Source organism: Brachyistius frenatus, unplaced genomic scaffold, assembly GCF_029030835.1.
Source record: "Brachyistius frenatus isolate BFR_SWC_R1_liver_20210118 unplaced genomic scaffold, ASM2903083v1 Contig_27, whole genome shotgun sequence".
Classification (NCBI taxonomy): Eukaryota; Metazoa; Chordata; class Actinopteri; family Embiotocidae; genus Brachyistius; species Brachyistius frenatus.
The window spans coordinates 1,405,001-1,426,063 of record NW_027210626.1 but is presented as its reverse complement, the minus strand read 5'-3'; the positions used below and the strand labels follow the sequence as shown (position 1 = coordinate 1,426,063).

Below are 21,063 nucleotides of genomic sequence, written 5' to 3'. Positions count from 1 at the left end.
CTGCCTTTCTGAGTTAGCCACCTGCTTGTGGGATGCCCGTTGAGGAACAAACAGGTAAAGAGAGGCTAAACAAACAGGAGAAGGTCAAACACACCTGCTGGGAAATGCCACAAATGGTTTACCTCATGATGACAGCAGGGGAAAGAGAAGCTTACATGTTTTCACATCACATACTCTCGTTGTGTTTGAATGTACACATTGCTGCTGAAAACTGACAAACAGCACTCTGCTAATGTCTACTGTGTGTCTTTAACAGAGCAAGAGAGTCAGGGGCAGTGAGGAACACTAAATTGTACACAGGAGCTGAATGATCAATATTGATTCATGTGAATATTACAGCAGTATGAAGAGCTGCCAGTGAAAACTGTCACCTGTTGCGAGTGTGAATGAATAAAACATAAAATATGAGGAAAGGCTCATTGATGTGCTGTCTGTGATGAAAAAGCTACTTCATGCAGAGGTCCACATGTTAGTTGCACACAGTAGATTCATATTCAGAAAATTTCTCTTTTTATACACTTCACTGTTGTAGATTTCATTTAAGCTGATAAAACTGCGATTGTTTCCCATCAATACAGACTCAATAATAACCCCCACTAATTAACTGAAAACTTGTCTTTAAACATTTTTGCACATTTGTTAAAAATCCCCAAATCAAATCTCTCATTTACAAAAGTATTCAGATCCTTAATTAAGTCCTTCGTGAAAAGCCCATGTTCAGTTACTCAGTTTGATCGGACCACCAAGTCTGGCGAGAGTCATGTCGTTGTTGATATTGAGGCCACAGTGCTCCTGGGAACACAAAGACTTGGAAACTCACAGCAATGATTTGTGTTCGCTCCTCCACTGGCAGTGGCTGGCCGACGTTTTACAGAAGAACATTATTTAAAGTTTGTTGGTCTAAGTATCTGAAAGTTGCAAACTCATTACAAATTGCGGCTATTTGCATTACAAAGACTCAGATAACGGTAACATCTCATACAATGTTCATTAGAAACATTGCTAATGTGATATAAATATAAAGCAGATGAACAAACTAAACAGCAATAAACAAAGGCCTGCTATATTAAACAATATCAGCTCCAACCGTCATCCATTTGCATTTGTCTCTCCACCATTTCACTCTGGGCAGAGAGAAAGCAATTAGCCTGTGGGATCAGTGGCCCATGGTTTTATATGAGGACAGTTAATGACAGCCAAAGCCACTGAACCATATGGTCCAGCAAACCAAAATAATGGTCTGTAAGGCTAAAAGCTGCATAGATCTCTGGGATGGGCATTACCAGAAGCCCTTTTCCATTACAGGGAGTTGTTTGATTTAATATTGTTTATTTAATATTTTATTTTAGTAATTTAAATTAAATTTCAATAAATTAAATGACTGGATTATTATGACTTGTTCATATATCACCATGTTACATTTATATACCAGAGCAGAATACCTTTTAACACTTTGGCATCAAAGCATTTCATATCAATAAAGAGTCATTTTAAATGCTGATGTGCTGGTAATGACATCAAAGAAAAGGAGAGTAATTCTGGTGTGCAATTGTGTGCAAAGTGGTTGAAAGACCAACCAGCCCAGCCAGAATATGCTGCTTCGGCCAAGAGATAAAAAGGCAAAAGATCTGAGGTCAGGGAGTTAATCTTTTTCTGAATGGGGAGCTCGACAATTTGTATTTTACCCTTCTGATTTGTCACTTCCCCTCGACACCATAATTTGGACAAATAGAGTGAATCTACAGAGTCTCAATTAGTGGGGAGAATGTGCCTTTCCACTCTGCACCTGAACCACATGAAGGTGTTACTAGCCTGGGAGCGTCTAGACATGTCCACACACACAAACCACGAGTGAAGCCTGTTGTTTTCATGCACATGCTCTCAACAACAAATAGTGAACCAATGACAGACACAAATGCACAGCATTCGATATGCTTGGGCTATTGGATTCCTAATAACACAATATTCATACATTCATGAAGTTACGTACGTATGCATACACAAATACACGTTCCCCCGGTACGACGTGGTGACTCAGACAGAGAGAGAAACAGGTGGGACAAAACAGAAATGCATCTGCTTTTTTCTGCTACAGTGGAACAACAATTGTGTCGATATACAACCAGCACAATGACGCAGCATCTTTGCAGCAGCACCGAAAGGCATATGGCGGTGAAGAGAGAGAGGGAGGGAGGGAGGGAGGGAGACAGAAGGTGAGATGACAAAACAAAGGGAGATGGGGGAGAGACTGGGAGACTCACCTGGCTAGATGAAATGTTGTCTGCGGCTAAGAAGAAAGGATAACATCCGAGACCTGAGAGGATGAGAGAGGATAAGCGGGGAAAGAAGAGAAAAAGAGAGAGAGAGATTAGATTTGGCTGCCAGGACTTTGGGAGTGCAGTGGCAGGTAGCAACTCAGTCAAACACACACACACACACACACACACACACACACACACACACACACACACACACACACACACACACACACACACACACACACACACACACACACACACACACACACACTGGCTCCCACATACCGACAGTATATCTTAGGGACAGATGCAAAGGAAGGGGAAGAAGCAGAGGTGAGAAAATAGTGAGCAGTGGCTGAGGAGGGAGAGTGTGACTGATAGTGGTTTGCAATCAATTGTAGATCTAAAGGAAAGGAAGGAGGTGAAGTGACAGTAAGAAAAGAAGCGCTTATCAGTGTGTGTGTGTGTGTGTGTGTGTGTGTGTGTGTGTGTGTGTGTGTGTGTGTGTGTGTGTGTGTGTGTGTGTGTGTGTGTGTGTGTGTGTGTGTGTGTGTGTGTGTGTGTGTGCCTGTTAATACCACGTGTAGGGTTCGTTTGACAGCAGCCACAAAGATTAACAGGTATCCCCACTCCCCTGCTGCCGTTTCCTTCTCTTTCTCTCACGTACACACACACACACACACACACACACACACACACACACACACACACACACACACACACACACACACACACACACACACACACACACACACACACACACACACACACACACACACACACACACACACTGCAGAAAGCCTCATGAAAGGATAAACACAACCTGCAGCCCCATTTATCAGATACACAGTTGCAGACAAGAGCAGACACACACACTAATTGGCTTTCGTCTAACAGCCATTCCCAACATACTCGTGCATGTAGACACTGTAGGCCACACAAACCACAGCAGTAACTGTCGATCTAACTCATCAGTATAAAAACATTTTTTTACAAAAGTTTTCCTATATTCAATTCCTTCCAATGAAGGAAAAATTCATCGGGAAATTGACACGTTCTCATTCCTGAACTGGGGTAAAGGGATCAGGTGTCATTACTCGATGCATATGTCCATTCCCTAAATCACCGAGACAACAAGGTGAGCGGAAGAAGCAGCCTAAACGTTCTTTTGCCAGCATTTACCTCATCTAATCATAAAGACTGATCCTATCATATTGGATGAGGCCTTTAACACAGGTCCATTTGACATATATTGCCAAGACAGTACAACTTAAATCTTGTGGGTAAAACGTGAGATTTGACATGCTGAGAAAAAAAAACACAATATGGTTGAATATTTATAAAAACACAAATATAGATATGTTCCCATCTGTTTTAAACTCCAGAAAAATGCAATCAGCTACAATGCTACCGAAGCCCTTTCATTGACCTCTGACTGAACTGTAGACCTTAGCTCCTTCAGCATCGGTATGATGTAAAGAAATCCTGTTCACGACTTCGTTGTTGGATGTTGCTTGCAGGTTATTACAAATAATGTGTTTGTAACCATGACCTCAATATGGAACTACTGATCCACATCCTTGATTCGTCGAGAGCACATCAAAGATCAACGTCCAATAAATACAGACCCGTGTTATTGCATGCACGTGGTAGAGACATCATCTCCTACCTGATATTCTGCCCATGAATATAATAAAACAGGAAAGGGAAGGCGCAATTCTGGTGCAAAGCGCCCGAATGTCCTCGACATAAAACAAGAGCACTGTTCATATTCTTGGCACTGAGCGCACACAGACTGAATGGCTGAATGGCTTTCAGCATCAAGCCAGGACTCCGGCAGCACCTCCTTTAGGAAGGTTTAGCTGATTGAGATCCTCAGTAAAACCCTCCATTTTTATTTTTTTGCTCAAAGCACATCTAGGAGATTTCCTGAAAAAATAATGTGTTCGAGGGTCAAAAGATTCCTGGGCACAATCAGGGAATTTATATTCCTCCATCTAAAGTTTCAACAGTCTGGTGTTGTCTTCCCTCCAACACCTTATGCCATAAGCTTCCCTGCACAAGCTGAAGGTGTTGTGCAACTCACTGCCTCAGCTCACGGGTCCCTGACCAGCTGCTGCATTGTGCTGAGAGTCAATGTAACATTCAAAAAACATAATGAAATCAAAAAGGTAAGATACAAAAACGCTAACAAGAAGCAACAAAAGTCGGTTTCATTTCAAGCACTAAGAAAAATCAGGGTTTATAAGACTACAACATCTGATTAAATCCATTGTTGCATTTGCCTTTTGCTAAAATGTTCACCAAAATGGGGAAGAAAAAAAAAAAAAAAAAACATGCAGGGTCGCATTCCTCGTCATCTAAATGTCAAGTTTTCAAAATTCATGGCTAAAATTTTCAAAGGACAATTTATAAAAGCTGACTCATCTCCAATGCCTGAACTTCCAGCAATCGAAATGGTACAACAGAACTTCTCAACACACCAACACTCACAAATACCTTTTTTTTTTTTTTACAATCAACACTTGCAAAACACAGTAATAGAAAATGTAAACTTTACTTTGGTGCTTCATTTCAGATTTTCTTTAGCTCTTTTTTTTTTTTTTTAAACAAAATGACCTAAAACACAGCAAAAGATGAAAATCTTGAGTAGATAATAATGAATGAATATAAAAAAATGAATACATATCAACCAAAAAATGTTATCAGATTCTGCAACGCTCCAACACAAATATACTGTAGACAAACGCACACAGTGAGTCAGCCCCTAATCTAATTAAAAGTGGATGCTTTGATTTTATGCTTTTGCAATTACAAATTCTTCCTTTCCAACCGGGGGCTGCAGGGAAACCAGAAGGGCTCATGCACACCAGCAATAGCATTTTCTAAAATTGGATTGTGACTTGACTACAGGTTTATTCAGCAGAGCCAATGAAGTGGGCTGATTAAACTGACTCAAATCACAGCCCAACATCATTTGGCAACCCACATTATTTGCAGCTCTGCAAAGAGTTTGTGTCTGATTAGTCATCAAACGGGACTTCCTGGTTGGTCTCGGCACTGTCACCTTCAGTAGGAAGGCACCAGTGAAAAAAATCAACCAGGAAAAAATGGGATCAGAAGAGAGCCCACAGTTATACGCATAATGAAGCCATTAATAACTGTGACATCTAAAATGTATATAGTTTATTTGTCAGACATACTTGAGGCTGAAAAATGCATCTGTAACGTGTGCAAAAGGCCTACATATCAACATAAAAAGAGAGCTCGCGGGACAAGAGGCAAAAAAAGATGAAGGAAGACAGGTGTCATTATGCACAGTTTGTTGTCTGAGCAGCTCTTGGGAATATTTTTTCTCCCCAGGAAGATTTTTTTAAATGTTAATTTTTCTTTTAAATCCGCAGTTCTTAAACTGCCATACACACAAAGAGATCCATGGTTCGCCATCTTCCTTATTTCCATGTATTTGTAATTCATTCTACCTTCTTATTGCACAGCCAACCAGTAAGTTAGCACGGCAGTCAAACTTGTCAGCCAGTAATTTATTCAGTGTCTGCGCTTGTTTCACAGCTTCATCCCGCCAATGCCAGTCTGCATCTGGTCACAATGAGCGCTCAACAGACAGCTATTCAGGAACACAACAGTTCCTTTCATTATCACAAAGTGTATGTCTGAATTCCCATCGCCATTTAAAAGAACTGGAAATCATTCACTAGCAGATAGACTTGACTTTTTATCCTCGGTGAGAAGTGACTGCAATGAGCTTTCCAATTTCCTTGTTTCTTATGGCTACATTTGACAAATAATAACTACAATAGCATTAATCCAACTGTTAGTACATGCAAATATGATTACTTGGTGGCACACATGACACACCTCATGATGAACCCTTAAAGACCCTCTAAAGCAAATTCCAAAATTTGCTTCTCAATAAATTATATAAATGTGAAATGAGTCGCTGAAAGCATGTGCAAAGTTTGCAAACGTTGTCGCACTGAAATGTGGAGTTAGACCGTTAAACAGTTTCTCATCCGTCTTCAGCTCAGGATTTTGTAAGTGGGACTAAAGGCCATCCTCATAACGTCACCGAGCTACCGCACAGACGGTTTATAAAGCCTTCTGCATGGCTCCTCCTCTCACACGGTGAAACGGTATAAAAGCCTGGAGCTCATTTGCATAAGAGGTCATCCCACTCGACTTCAGTTGCTACTCCTGCCGTAGTCAGATTGTTATTGTACATCAGCTGGCTGCTACAGGACGTCTCCCTCCACCCGCAAGTGCATCTTTCCTGGATGCAAGAACCTCCAAAGCAGCGCTGCATCGTTGTTTAAATGTCCAACTGATGAAGAAAGGAAAAATAGGCCACTTGTTGGAAATGTTGCTTGCTTTCTGTGCCATCAGAGGCCCAAATTTAACTAGAAGTTGTGAGGCATCTCTTGTGTTCCAGCTCTAAAATAACCTCATTTCTCCATCATGCCAAAACCCAGACAGCCACACAGAGTCTGAGATGAAGGAAATCAGGAGTTGTCTTTGGGACTAAAATCAGACAGTAAATTTGTAACTGCCAAACATCAGGTTTGATTTTGTTTTATTGGAGCTGATGACAGGCAGTTTAGCAGCCTGGAAGAAGTAGCAGACTATGAAATATTACTCATACTTAGGATAGGTTCATTCATTGAAAAGTGAACACGTGGAATTAAAGTCCGATGCGATGAGATTAGATTTGAGCGCCCTAATCAAAAAAGAAAAAAGAAAAATGAATGAAAACTTGATCCAGTTTGTGTTTGCCTCGGCAAAATCCCTCAAATGAGATATGGAAATCAAATTATCCACTATTATCAGAGGACATCAACATTTAGAAGAAAAATAAACTGATTAATTCCCAAGGGCACTCAGACTTTTCCTTCAAATGGCAAACAGGTCTGTTCTGCTTATGGAGCACCAAAACTTTTTCATAAAAATGTTGGACTACCTCCTGCCTCATTTGTAAAGACAAAAGTCAATAATAACCACTGGAGGCATCACAGACGCTTAATTTATTAAACCCCGTTTTAGCCCCCTTCTCTTCATATATCCTGGCTAGTTTTCCACAAAAAAGCTCTCCCAGAAAGGAGTTGTCCCTCGTCTGTTTTGAGACATTACAGCATTATTAACAGGGATTAATCAACCAACTCCAAACTCCCATTGACACACACACAGACACACAAAGACTCTGACTCCGCTCTCCAAGCAAAGCAGCTAAAGCTCCTTATGCCAACAGGATATGCACACCAGGAGGCAGCAGGATGAAAAGAGCAAGCACGTGATTGGGGTGAAGAAAAGGTAGAGAGAAACAGAGAAACTGGGGAAAAAAGAAAAAGAAAAGAAGAGGGCAAATGAAACAAATACGCCTTCCATCTCTTCTTATCTGAGTCCATTAATCTCTCCATTTCTCACTTCAGTAACCCTTTGATCCAAGTCATTCTTTCCTCTGCTTTGACAAATCAAATCAGAGTGCCATGCTGGCGATGGTAACCGTAGAAACGCTGCTTTTCTCTGGGATTGGTCTCGTTTAATTTGTTCTGACCTTTAATAAAAAATGGCTACATCTAACGATCAGTGTGACACGGTGGATATGTTTGATTATTGCCGAGCTTAAATCTATTAATTATTCAGGCTTTTTTTTTTTTTTTTTTTTTTTTTTTACTTCAACCTAAATGTGATTGATGATTAAATGATTAAACATTTGACTGCTTATGTTGTGGCCGTTTCTCCAGATGCTAGTCGAACATGTCATGTAGTTTAATGGAGTATCCCTCTATTATGATGTTGTTCCTTTACCTTAAAGGCAATGACACCACAAAGGTTAAATTTGACTTAAAGTTAACATTTTCTGTCTAACCTATTTGATTCTTGCATTGTTTGTTACATAAATATTCTCAGAACTGCAAAAAATATTTATGCCTGATTGTTTGTACTTTTTTTCTCTCACTGCCGAGATGTTGGAAAAAGTGAGGCTCTGAGGCATCCAGCTGGTTGGGTCCTCCCAGGCCTCTGTGGTCTGTTCTGAACCCACATCAGTCACCCTTCGGCTGGGTGGAGTTTGGAAGCACACACACAGGGCCCGGATTGAAAATGACTGCAAACAGGCAGTGTGATGATCGCTCGAACAGGAAGCACATTTGTTCATTTGTTTCAGTTCTAATTTGTGCAAAAAATGCTGTTAATTCTAATTTATGGCTGGAAAAATACAGCCAATTGTGGAATCGTTAATGACGTCTATTTCTGACACAATGGACAAGATGCAGTTTGAATCCACATTCATTGTGGCACATCTTTTATTCTCTAGGGTTTCAACTGAATTGTATTTTTATGTTATACTATTGACACATAAATAGAGGCTTAAAAATGTTACAACTTTCCCACTCTGCAGTGAACATGATGTAATGATAATATTCAAGAGGTAACGACCGGCACTTGTCCAAATAATATACTGTTGGGTGCCACCGCTTACCTGCTGAGCTGAGCAACTTGGCCCCATTAATTATATTCTTAATTTGTTGTTTGGCCAGCAGAGGGTGCCAAAACTGAGGGAACAGTCCACAGTGAGGCTTTTTTTCCCCAAAAACTCCACCCTGAGCAGCACACGGATCAGTAGCCCTGAAATCCCTCATGGCAAAATCTATGACTGGTCAATGCATTGCTTAAACCTCAACACCGTATTCAGTTTACCTAAAGGTCCAAATGAGGCTCACAAATATTTTGAGGGATATACGACGTGTGCCAAGCTGTTGTTTGCTGACTTTTCGTCAGCTTTTGACGCCATGTAAAGGGGCGGGGTGGACACATCTCAGGACAAAGGAAGCTACTTTGTAATACAGGCAATAAACAGGTTAAATTACCTAATTAATTATCCACAACAACACACAAAACAAACATCATTGATTAAAGCCTGACGAGGTGATAACAATAAGTGAAACTATCACACAAACTCATTTATGAATTATTCGACTCGCACTTCTGTTTTTTACACCAAGTCACAGCACAGTAATCCAATAACAAGAAATAATTAAAAGCCATAAGTAAAGACAATGATGATGTCAGAGGGCCATCAGCAGCAGTTTAATTAACTTTATGGGAGGAAAATACAAACTATTATTTAAAAGAGCACTTCTCTGGCCTTTTCTGCATATTCACGAAACACTACATGGATTATATCATTACAGTAAATACTGTATGCATGGTGCATAATGTGTGAATAGAGGGATGAAACATCCCGCTGAAGCACTGCAGTTCCTTGAGACAAGTGGTTTCTCCACAGTCGACCGAAATAACCCTTAATTTCCCCTTGCAAATGAAAAGAGAGGGAACGAAATCAAGTGGGGGTTGAGAAAGGAGAGAAACAGTGAACCTCTGAAAACAACCTCATTGTTTTTTTTTACCTCCAAATAATGGAGGTGAATTTCCTTTCCCTGTTCGGTCTCTGCTCAATGCAATTTGGAGTGTATAAAAAAAGAAGAGGAAAAGAGTGTAAGTAATAAAAAAGGCTTCACACAGATTAAAGAATAAATGACCTTGCTAAAATTAGATTTTTTTTTTCTCTCATTTTCCTCTATTTGCTTCACCCCTCCTGCTGTCTCCACCTCATTGTGCCTCCTCCGAGGACTATACTCTCTCAGTTTCTGCACTATTCTCAACAGTCAGACACCATATGTATTGTCAAATAAAATGCCTGCCCTGTCGGCGTCAGATGTTGTACGGCTTCAGATAGCGGTGGTCTTTACAACAGAGCTCACGTTTCCACAGCTTCTTTATGAGTTTGCATGGGCGGCAATATAAACAGCACCAGTCAATTATATTGCCAGTAAGCTAATGAACACTCCCTATAGTCTCTGAGTCTCGCACAAACACACCAGTGTACAAATACCTACAGTACAGGGCACGCACACACATATGCACAAACACTCACTAGCGGACGCATATGGACAGCTTATGGTTGTGAGCACTCGCTGTTGTTTAAGCGTAGGTGGATGCAGCTTTCATTGCCACTGTAGAATTACTGTATGTGGCGAAAACAATCTCAAGATCAGTCTTGCTTTGATTCAGCACATTCAGTAGCATTGTCAAGTCGAAGAGTGTGAAACTTGCCAAGTGTATGTGTGATATCACTGTCTGGAAGAAGTTATCTAACAGTCCAATCGAATTTTGACAGTGCATTCAAAGTTTTTAAGACGAGTTTGGGACATCTGTGAATTTCCTCCAAAACATGGTACATTTAGTGACTGAATTCCTTTCTTTAATGAAAGCTCCGGAGATGTCCTCTCTTGTTGAATGAACATGTACATTACATACACAGATATATGCATGACCATGTCCTCAGACCGTATGAATGACTATCTACTGTATGTTGAGTGGTACTTAAAATCACTACACTTCAACACATAATGCATCGGCTTTGGCTTATTTGATATTATAGTGTTATAAGGGCTCTTTATTTTAAATGCCAATGGGACATGGAGAGAGAAAACAGCCTGTAGTGACACACTTTATTTGTAATTTGTATGGCAAAAGACACGTCGTGAAGCTATGACAGATTAGCTGGACTCAGTTATCAGAAGCTCTGGGCGGGCCTACCGATGCAAATTCTCTCGCAGTAACATGTGCAGTTACTTAACTGTAATTAGAACACTGACACGCATGTCACGTGGATGTTAACATACATCTGATGCTCAGAAATAAAAATTTAAAAAAAACAAACAAAAAGTGAGGTGGCACCATGCAAAACATTTAGAAAAAGGTACTTCGTATAAAAACGTGACGTGTGCGATCACAGCCTTCACATCACTTCCCTCCGCTGGCCTACATACATTAAAGATCATTTTAGCACTAAGATTATTGAGAAAACTGTGCTAACACAAAATGTAGCCCAATATTGTCCTGAGAGTATTCAGCATTAAATATCACTGCAAAGCCTGTTTTATGGACCTCTCAGTCGGTGTGCAAGAGCTGTCTGTGTGTGTGTGTGTGTGTGTGTGTGTGTGTGTGTGTGTGTGTGTGTGTGTGTGTGTGTGTGTGTGTGTGTGTGTGTGTGTGTGTGTGTGTGTGTGTGTGTGTGTGTGTGTGTGTGTGTGTTTTTGAATGTATCGGTATCACAGAGACATCTATCAGGGGAGCAGTGAAACAGTGAGCCACAGAAGGCATCGCCGCTACTGCTGAATTAATAAACAACCGCAGGCAGGAAGCCCTGATCAACTGCATGGTTCAGGTTTTCATACAACATCTCAAACTAAGCCTAAGGATGACTAAAATGTGCGGGTTTTTAGATGTCAACATTTTGTCTTCTATATTATTTGTAAAACACTATAACTAGCATAATTGTGAAAATGAATTTAATGTCATTATTTGTAGTATAATTTATTTGCATTTGCAGTTGCATTGTTGAATACATGTAACTTTATTTCGAGGAGATTAGACTGTGAAAAATGCAAAAAATAAGGGGACAAGCCCTATTATTCAAGAATAACTAGTCTTGATGCAAGTACTTATCCTGATTAGATCATATTTCACAAGAAACATAATTACTCGCATGGTCTGGCAAAAAGCATAGAGACAGAATATAGCATGGGTGGGGTTGTACAGTGCTGCTAAACCACTCGGTGCTGGAGACCCGACGCTAACGAGACCAGCAGGTTAACGGCAGCATTAAAAAAAAGATGTAAATTAGCACTTTCTTGTCATTAACGTTGCAAGTATCGCTCAAACGCTGTGGACGTCAGTGTTTAGTAAGATGGTATGAGACAAATGAGAACCGATTTTTTTTTTTCCCCCTTCATGGGCCTTTTCATAGCAGACATTTTGTGATGTCACAATAGGAACAGCACAGGTGTTAATAAAAGGCCACTTACCTTATTTAGTTTAAGGTGCCTGTCATTGTGCATGCTCGGACACTTGAGCAGCATGTTTATTAGTAACACCTGTGTTATTCCTGCTATGACGTAATTGTTTCCTGTGAAAAAGGCCTGTGGGGAGCGGATTTCCGCCTGACCACACCTAGAAGCCGCATGCTAATTGCATCGATAAAGAGCATGCTGATTTCTGATTGGCTCCTGTCAGGAAGAAGGGGGGGGTGGTAATTTAATCTTTAATCACCAAGAGTCATGTGAACCCCCACAGAGCTGCCCGTTAAATACTTAACCAAAGATTCTTACGGACCAAAAATATCTGAAGGAAACCCTTCACCTGTAGGTTTAATGTGTTCATATGTTTTACCAAATATGGCTGAATACAGAACCATACTCACTGGCTGCTATTGTGGTTTGTGACATTTGGGATGAAAGGAACAATAGATTGAGTTATGTTGACCAATGAATCTTTACCTCCCTGTGTCATTTCAGTTTAGGTCTCACAGTCACATGAACAAATTGCCACGGCAGCTTGTTGCACATGTGTAGAGGTATGCATATGCTGTCTCTGTCTGTCTGTAATGTTTAAATAAAAATATAAACAATATCGATCGTAATCACAAATGATACACCATAGAAAAGCACATGTACTAGGGCTGTGTGTGTGTGTGTGTGTGTGTGTGTGTGTGTGCGTGTGCGTGCGTGTGCGTGTGTGTGTGTGTGTTAAAAAGCGTGCATGCGTTCATGTGAGGTGCTGCTCAAGCATGTGTGGAGGGTTGCTGTGGGTGGTAATGAGCAGCGGCTCAGTTTCCACAGCAACACCCTAACTCAGTCAGTCTCCATGGCAACTGATAACAGCATTAGCTGATTCAGCCTGTGAAGGTTCATGTCAGAGGGAGAGAAATGGATTTTTCTTTTTCTTTTTTTTTCTTTTCAGAAAATGGCTGTATATGACAAACGGCAGTGGGGATGCGGGGAGTGGGACACCAGGGATGCATAAGTAAAAATCCATCTCCCCTAAAGCCACTGGACCACATTTTTTGGGGGACAATGAAGTGTAACAGTGACTCATAACTGATGCTATATTGGTTAATGTGGTGAAGGGTGAAACACAGACTATCAAACTGTAATCTAAAAGCATTTACAGGCTGTCAGGGAAATCGGGAACACTTTGAGTGCAGACAATACCCTCTAATTAAAACTTAAACGCAGCGGAATTTTCACATCAGTTTTCAGTCTATTTTACAAAAAAAAACATGACCAAAATTTTTTGCTCACGTTAAACTTGCTTACATCTGTTTTTGCTAAATGCCGAGGATGAGCATGTGGTTGAGGTGTGAAATTCCCAATTGTAACACGCATTGCGATGCAGACGTGGAAGATTCTGCATTGATGCAGTGACAGGACATAATCACACAAAATTATAGCCTGGCCTTTCTACCAATAGTCTGCATGTTAGGTGTCTAAGAGACATTTGTATATTGTAGTTACAGGAAAATAATCTGGTTTACACTGCCCCTCTACACCGCATCAAGATGCATCAAAAATCAAGATGCATCAAGATGCAATCAATTCATTGGCAGGTGAATCCTAATCGAATCGAATCATGAGGATAGTGCAGATTCACACCTACGTGTGTGATAGCACTCACTCTCTGTGCCTCTAAAATTCACTTCACATTGAACACGGGGGGAAACACTGTTGACGTTAATGAGATTCGTCGACGTTGAAAGTCTTTGGCGCCCAATAGAGTCTAGAACCCAACACACTCTACAGAGCTTCAAGTAATCGATAAGCAGTGATCAAAGACACTGAAGCGTAACTTCAACCACTGTTGCACCACTACCCTTACACCATGATGTATAACCCAATTAGAGCAAACACTACCTACATCAGCTGAATACAATAACTTGACCTTGGTTTTCATTTTCTTTTACCCTCACCACATTTATCACTGCAAAGAAAACAACGGGCACCATGATTTGGCGTCATGTGTCCATCTTGCTTTGAGTAGAGCCATAGAAAACAGCTCAAGTTAAAGTCCCCTCCCATGTTATGATTAATCCCCTAAAAACCCATATTTGTTCATGAAAATTAGACACCGAAGTTTTTTTTCATGAAAAAATTCCTTAAAGTGGCCTAGATGTAACTCTACATCTTTGGATCTATGAATATAAAAACAGTACCTGCCTATGTCCACGCAACTCTGGGCAGTTTACCTGCTGCTCGGTGATTTGGAAAACCCCCCTCACAAGCTGACAAGAGTGGCTCTTTAAATTTGTGATGTATGAAACCCTGTCTGTCTAAATCAGTGGATTTGACACTGTCACTGCTTTGTTCGTTGATGATATGTCTTGTAGCATATTAAAAAAAAAAAAACACCACATAGGTATGTTAACAAGATTAAAAACTGGATTTTCGGTTCGAGGTGTCTTTAATTAAAAAAAACCTGACTCATTTCATGTTTGGCAGCTCATCAAACATGATGGGCTTTCCACTTAACATTAGCCTGACTCATCAGATGGAGAATGTTGGTACAGACCTGCCATTATCCGACTATTTTAGGCTCCTCCACTTCCGCTATCTGCAAGCTAGCGCTTTGAAAATCCCCCTCACTATGGAAAACAACATCCGAGATAGCAACCAACACGCTGAAAATTGCAAGTTTTGACAAAGACTTGGATCTTGCAATAAAGCAGGTTTGCTTCGTTCTTTTCAGGTTTTTAGTGGGGATTTAGCCATTTGAACGCAAAGGCTCTCATCCTTATGTGCAAATGTTGCACTCAATCAAAACTCCCCCGACATTACTGTGCAACGGTACCATCATTGCATAGCGGGCTTAGCGCCGCCCAAGAAGACAGTGATTGGATTCAAGAAATACAAAAAAGCCAGAGTGTTTTTTTTTTGTTTTTTTTTACCCTATGCCAGAATGATGTATGGTTGCAGGCAGACCATTCTTCATCACTGGCACAGCATGGTAGAGAATGGTCTGGCTTAAGCGAGAGTAATGTAACATAAACGTAAAAAACACCCAATGGCGAGCAATAATTATTAATGACATCTGCACATCAGAACTGGATTATAGTGCCAGGTTGCCATGGAAGCAGAAATCATGCTGGATGCAACGGCGGAGCAAATACACACTAGGCATATGTATGAAATGAACACACAGAGGGAAACAAAGAGAGGGAAGGGAGAGAGGAGTGAGAAAAATGCAGCCGAGCATTCTCAAGACCCGAAAGCAGTGACTATATGCGGTAAAATGTAATAGCTGGCAGGGTGAAGAGATTTTCCTCTCTGGGATTCCTTCATACGTCCTAATCTGCCCTGAAAACAAGAGAAGGCACATAAAATCAGGTGCTGCAACATGGAAGAACACTGCAATGAGCAAATCAAAGAGAGGGCGTTCCTGCTGACAAAAGGTACATGGATTGGAGGCTGTGAGAGAGCAGCATGCTTTACCGTGTGTGTGTGTGTGTGTGTGTGTGTGTGTGTGTGTGTGTGTGTGTGTGTGTGTGTGTGTGTGTGTGTGTGTGTGTGTGTGTGGGTGGGAGAGAGAGAGAATTGTGGGTGGTTTGACTTAATGGCTTCCACTGGGAGACAGCAAAGAGGCTGAATATGCCATTGCAGCAACTATTTTAAAGCTGCTGGTGTTAGTTTGATTACTAGAAATGAATAATTTTCTGTATCCTGTTGCTTTTATCCGCTTTATTTTTTCTCAAATCGTTAGCCATAGTTTTGAATGGCGTTTTTACAGGTCCGAATATGAGATGAAATGAGCTGTTAAAGGTGGAAGTATTCACTGTCAGCAGTAGTCTGTGCTCACTTCGAGTCATGTCACTACGTAATCCCTGAAAAGAGACTGGCTAAGATATTTAGTCTGAACAATTTGACTGAAAAAGGCCACCACACACACACTTTTCATTTGACCATTTTTCATCTTTTATGCAATAGGCCATTGTGTGTGTGTGTGTGTGTGTGTGTGTGTGTGTGTGTGTGTGTGTGTGTGTGTGTGTGTGTGTGTGTGTGTGTGTGTGTGTGTGTGTGTGTGTGTGTGTGTGTGTGTGTGTGTGTGTGTGTGTGAACTGCCACTTCAGTAATCCCATCCTCTGTTTCTTTGCTGTAATCCTGTGATTTCCTCCAGTTGGCAGGTTCCCACTCCCACTTAATCATATATAAACTAGCCCTTAATCCTGGTAATCTAATAACCATTGTATTGTTTGTGCCGCTCTGTGTGTAGGTTCCTTTGTATGACCTTTACTTTTGGCCTCTGTCGTTTCATTGTGTATTATTATGTTAATGCAGGTGATGGACAGTTATTAGAGGCAGATGTAGGTTTTACATATATTAGCTCAACACAATTTCTTACCTTTTGTTGTGCCACATTTTTTTGTAATGCTTTAATCCAATTACATAGCCACATATTTTGCATTTCAGTAGTCTGAAAAAGTATAATGTTATGACCATTTCATTTGAAACTGTTACACTGCATATATAGCTGTAACAGTCGTTTTGGGTTACATCATGAAAATAAAAAAACATTAAACATTATAAACAGTAATGTGCTTCTAAGGAATACGCTCCAGCTGCCAAGCAATCCTCTTATAACATGTGCTATCTGTGATTGGTTTATGTAACCTGCCTCCATTTTAAATGCACTGACTGACCAGATACTTCAAGTACAATTACAATACAAGTACTTTATGTTATACGAGGCCAGGTGTGATCAAAAATAGGGTTTTGCCTGCACAGATAAAAGCCTAAAACAAGAGAAGTGTTTCCCTGCGGAGTCAACCCACGGGATGCTTTAGAGAAGGAAGCTCGCTCCCAAACACTCACAATAACAGATCTGTGATAATTCTTGATAGTGCAGTTGTGACAGGGGGGATCTCAGAAAAAAGCTCTGCAGTGTTTGGGTTGTGTTGATGAAACTTTAAGCAGGAATTGGTGACAGTCGTACTGAAGTTACATGACGGGATTAGCTTGTGAAGAAGAGAGAAGTGTCCTTCAACACATCCAGTTAAACACAGCGATCAAAAGGGTTGAGAAACTAGATTAAAGACACACACAGTCATCTACGCTAATCGACTGCCATGGGAAGCTTGGGTTTTCATATTTGTGTGTGAATGTGGAAATGTGTTCTGCGAGTGGGTTTTCACATGCGTAGGCATCAGTGTTTATGACATAACTGAAAGAGGGACGACTCGCCTCCCCGAAGACGACAGCTGAAAAAATGAAGCGCAACACTTCAAAACATTGAGAGAATAATTCATTTTCTTTTCTCATCTCTAACTTGTACGCTTTTACGTTCTGAATTCCCACAGATCCTCAGCGAGTTCAAAAACCGCAGATCTCACACTTTACAAAGCGTCTGGTGACACTTCTGACAATATGGTGGGAAACCGGGAAAGCCAGCATGCCGGGCGACGGAAAACAAATATCAGATGTCAGCTGTGGCCAAATGGTGATTCAGCATTTAGTCCAATTTAAATATCTTATACCCTAGCTGTCTAATAACAAATGGGTTTACCTTCCGTTTTTACATTCAATTCCATCTCCAGTACACAGCATATTAAGAGATTCTCCTTTATCAAAATCCTTCAGCACTCTCACAGGTAATATTTACCCCCTTCATCAACAAAATAATCCTCCTCTTGCTTGTGTCTGAGCTATAAGAAGCCTAATATTTCTTGCTAATCTGCAACAAAGTGACATTTCATTAATCCCCCTGTCGTTGTTAATGTAATTAAATGCATCTCTGACTCTCCCCAGAGTGAATAAATGGACTTTTAACATACGAGGTACATTTATACCTGACATTGATTGGAGCCCTGCATTTTTAAGATACAATGCCATTATTCACGATGTGTTTTAATGCAGGTGGAAAGAGGGTTGTAATGTGCTGTTCACTTAAGGGCTCGCCGCCTGTTTTCTCATTTGCTTGAGAAAGAATAACAACGATTTCATTCCTCCACAGTGTTGTCATTTAGCAGCTCCTGTGTCTGGGCTGCGTCGCAGACCTTAGGGGGCGTCAACACCAACCTCTGATCCATCAAGAAAAACTATTAAGAGGAGCAGTAATATTAAAGCATTTCAATAAAGTGATGTGAAATGCAATTATCCTGGCGTAGGCTGCAACACGAGCAATTTATGCAAGCTTGTTGGTATTCAGCATCAGTACAGTACGTTAGTTTGTTTTCTTGTGTAAAGAAGGAAGTGACAAAGAACAATATAACGCAATGTCTTTGTGAGATTATTACATTATAATGGGGGATTCTGACACATCACGCATAATATATGAAAATCCAGACAATAAAATGCAGTCAGTTAAGCCAGAATTCATCACAGTACATTTCCATTTAAATCTACTGGGGAACAATTGAGACTCTGAAAGCTTTGAAAACCTCCAGTGCATTTAGCTCTTCCTTGGATTATTGCACCTTGATTGACAGGATCTCTCAGATGGCAGATGTACTCTGCTATCAGACTTCAGATTTTAAGGAATTCTTGACAGAGACATGAAAGAGGACATAGAGAGATTTGGGGACAGTCATGACATGACTAATATCTATAAAATGTTCAAACCCTTGCATACAAGCGAGTGGTGAGCAGTGGGAATTTTATTAGCACTGAGTGGGAACACGACATCTCCGATCGTTTTGGTTCACTGATAATGAACACTGGCGGTATAACGATATTTCTATTCATCAAAAAGCTTGCGACATTCGATTCGGTATTGAATTTCCTCAGTTCGGTACACCTTGTGAGCTAAAAAAACAAGCTCTAACATTTTGATCAGCTTTCCAATAAGTACACGATCTTTTATTTTTTATTTGATACAAGTAAACAAAATCCAGTCTGACTGGCAGTTGGCCTCTAGTCATTCTGCTTCTCTTTTTTCATACATTTCTTGTCCTACAAAGGCACAAAAAAAAATATATATATCCCAAAATAATCTTTAAATAAGAAAACAAACATACAATACTGAACTTACTTTCTCTATATTTTACTGTATTTAGATGACAAGAGTGAATATTTTCAGTGTAACTACAACTGTCTTTGATTGTTGAGAAACACTCATCATCCTGAGGTTTTCCTCCCACAACAGCGTTTCTCTACCTGGCAGGCCATTTAGCCATAACTATGCCCACACACTCTTCTATGGACCTTGTTACAAGGCTTTCTGCAGAACGCAGGAAAGCACTGAAGCCGGCTAAAAGAAACTAAATTACAGTATTATGTCACAAACTAAAGCCTGGGATGCACTCAACATCACAAATGGAATATACAACACAAGCATGTAAAACTGTACATGTTAGCCTGCACTCCCACACAAACACTGAGAGGGATATTGTACACCCACACACCACACAATCAGGATTTAGACAGGGGAGGGGAGGGGGGAAGGGAGAGGAGAGTAGAGGAGAGAAAGTTAATAGTTAGGTGAGCTGTGACTCACCTGTATGTTTTTCCTGGTTCAGCCCACGCATGTATTCCTATCAGCTTTTTATCTGGTCTGCAATGCACTTCTGGAGAATGAGAATGTGGCGATATAGAAATAGATTCATCCTATAGACTTTTGTCATCAGACAGGTGCCAGAAATAAATAGCCCATTTCAAATTGTAGTTGCATCTTTTATTTACTGTTACTGTTCCTATGTGACATGGAGCACAAATATCGTACATAAACAGTAAGTGCATACACCTGTTTTTGCTTTTCCGATCACTGCTTCTCCAGGATGTCCTTTGTCAAACTTTTCAAAGATCTGTTTGGCTTTAGAAACTCCACAAATAGCTGCAACTGTGGCTGCTAGCCTGTTGTTATCTCTGTCAGCCTGTTATCGCTACCTATGAATGTTTTTATGATGATTTCACTTTCTTTCTTTTTTTATTGAGGAGCTGCAGTGAAATGAGTCTCAGTCTAGTTTAAACTCAGGGATTTATCCTAAATGGGCTTTGCTGCACGAAATGTGGACAGATTGTGCTGCATTCTCTACATGTGTAAGTCTGTGTGTGTGTGTGTGTGTGTGTGTGTGTGTGTGTGTGTGTGTGTGTGTGTGTGTGTGTGTGTGTGTGTGTGTGTGTGTGTGTGTGTGTGTGTGTGTGTGTGTAAGTCATGTATATGTCCAGTCCCATTTCATGTGATATGCTATGGCAGAGCTCGTATTTTAGAGTGTAGGGTTTTGATATAGCATTCCATGTCTAAATAATGCTCAATAAGGAAGAGGCAATTTGGCAATCCAAAAATATAGTTTGGTGAGCTTGACACAAAATACAGTATAAACTACTGAAAAACTGGCCTACTAAAAAGTTGGATTCGCTGCGATCGCTAAAGAAGTATGAAGGTACAGCGTGGAACAAACAGCGGATGTCTATGCTGTGCTCAGAGCTGTCAGTAAGACAGATAGAGTCTGGGTGTTTGAAGGGGACTCTTGTGGGTTTTGACTTGACTGATTTCTGCCTCCCACAAACTATAGCTTGACCCAAATAGTCCCTCTAGACACAAAAAAAAAAAAAAATCAAGGCTCAGGAACGAAAACCCGCAAAATGCTTAAAAATTGGACATATTACTGTGCTGTGGAGCAGGTAAAATCTGTCAGTGGACAAAGTGGATGTGCTTTAGCTGCAGGTGAGGTTAGGTCAGCCACTGCTGAACCATAGCCAAAAATGGAAATTAGTCAGCTTAGACTTGTCAGTGTGACGGCTCTTTCCCGGATAAGGCTGTCAAGAATACAGCAACTGAAGTCAGCATTCTGCTTTCGATTAGCATTTTAACGCTGATCTAGCATTACGACTTGCACTTTTTATTTCCTTTGATAATGTAAGAATGTGTGTGATGTAATGTAATGAAATGTACGTTTTATGACCAAGATGATTGTAAAGGCATTAAAAGTCTCCAAGTAAAAAGATGAGATTTGACTGTT

General features: G+C 40.5%; 1 protein-coding gene and 1 long non-coding RNA gene across 15 annotated transcripts in view; one reads left to right on the top strand and one right to left on the bottom strand.

Annotated features, from left to right (window-relative positions):
- LOC138620904 (uncharacterized) overlaps window positions 1-21,063 on the top strand; it is a 100,103-nt gene that overhangs the window by 52,833 nt on the left and 26,207 nt on the right. The gene's annotated exons all lie outside the window — the stretch shown is intronic.
- map2 (microtubule-associated protein 2) overlaps window positions 1-21,063 on the bottom strand; it is an 84,100-nt gene that overhangs the window by 57,817 nt on the left and 5,220 nt on the right. For all 14 annotated transcript variants that reach the window (XM_069698535.1, XM_069698520.1, XM_069698525.1 and 11 more), the window contains exon 2: window positions 2,262-2,314. The gene's annotated coding sequence lies outside the window, so the exon portion shown is untranslated. The remainder of the gene's footprint in view (window positions 1-2,261; window positions 2,315-21,063) is intronic.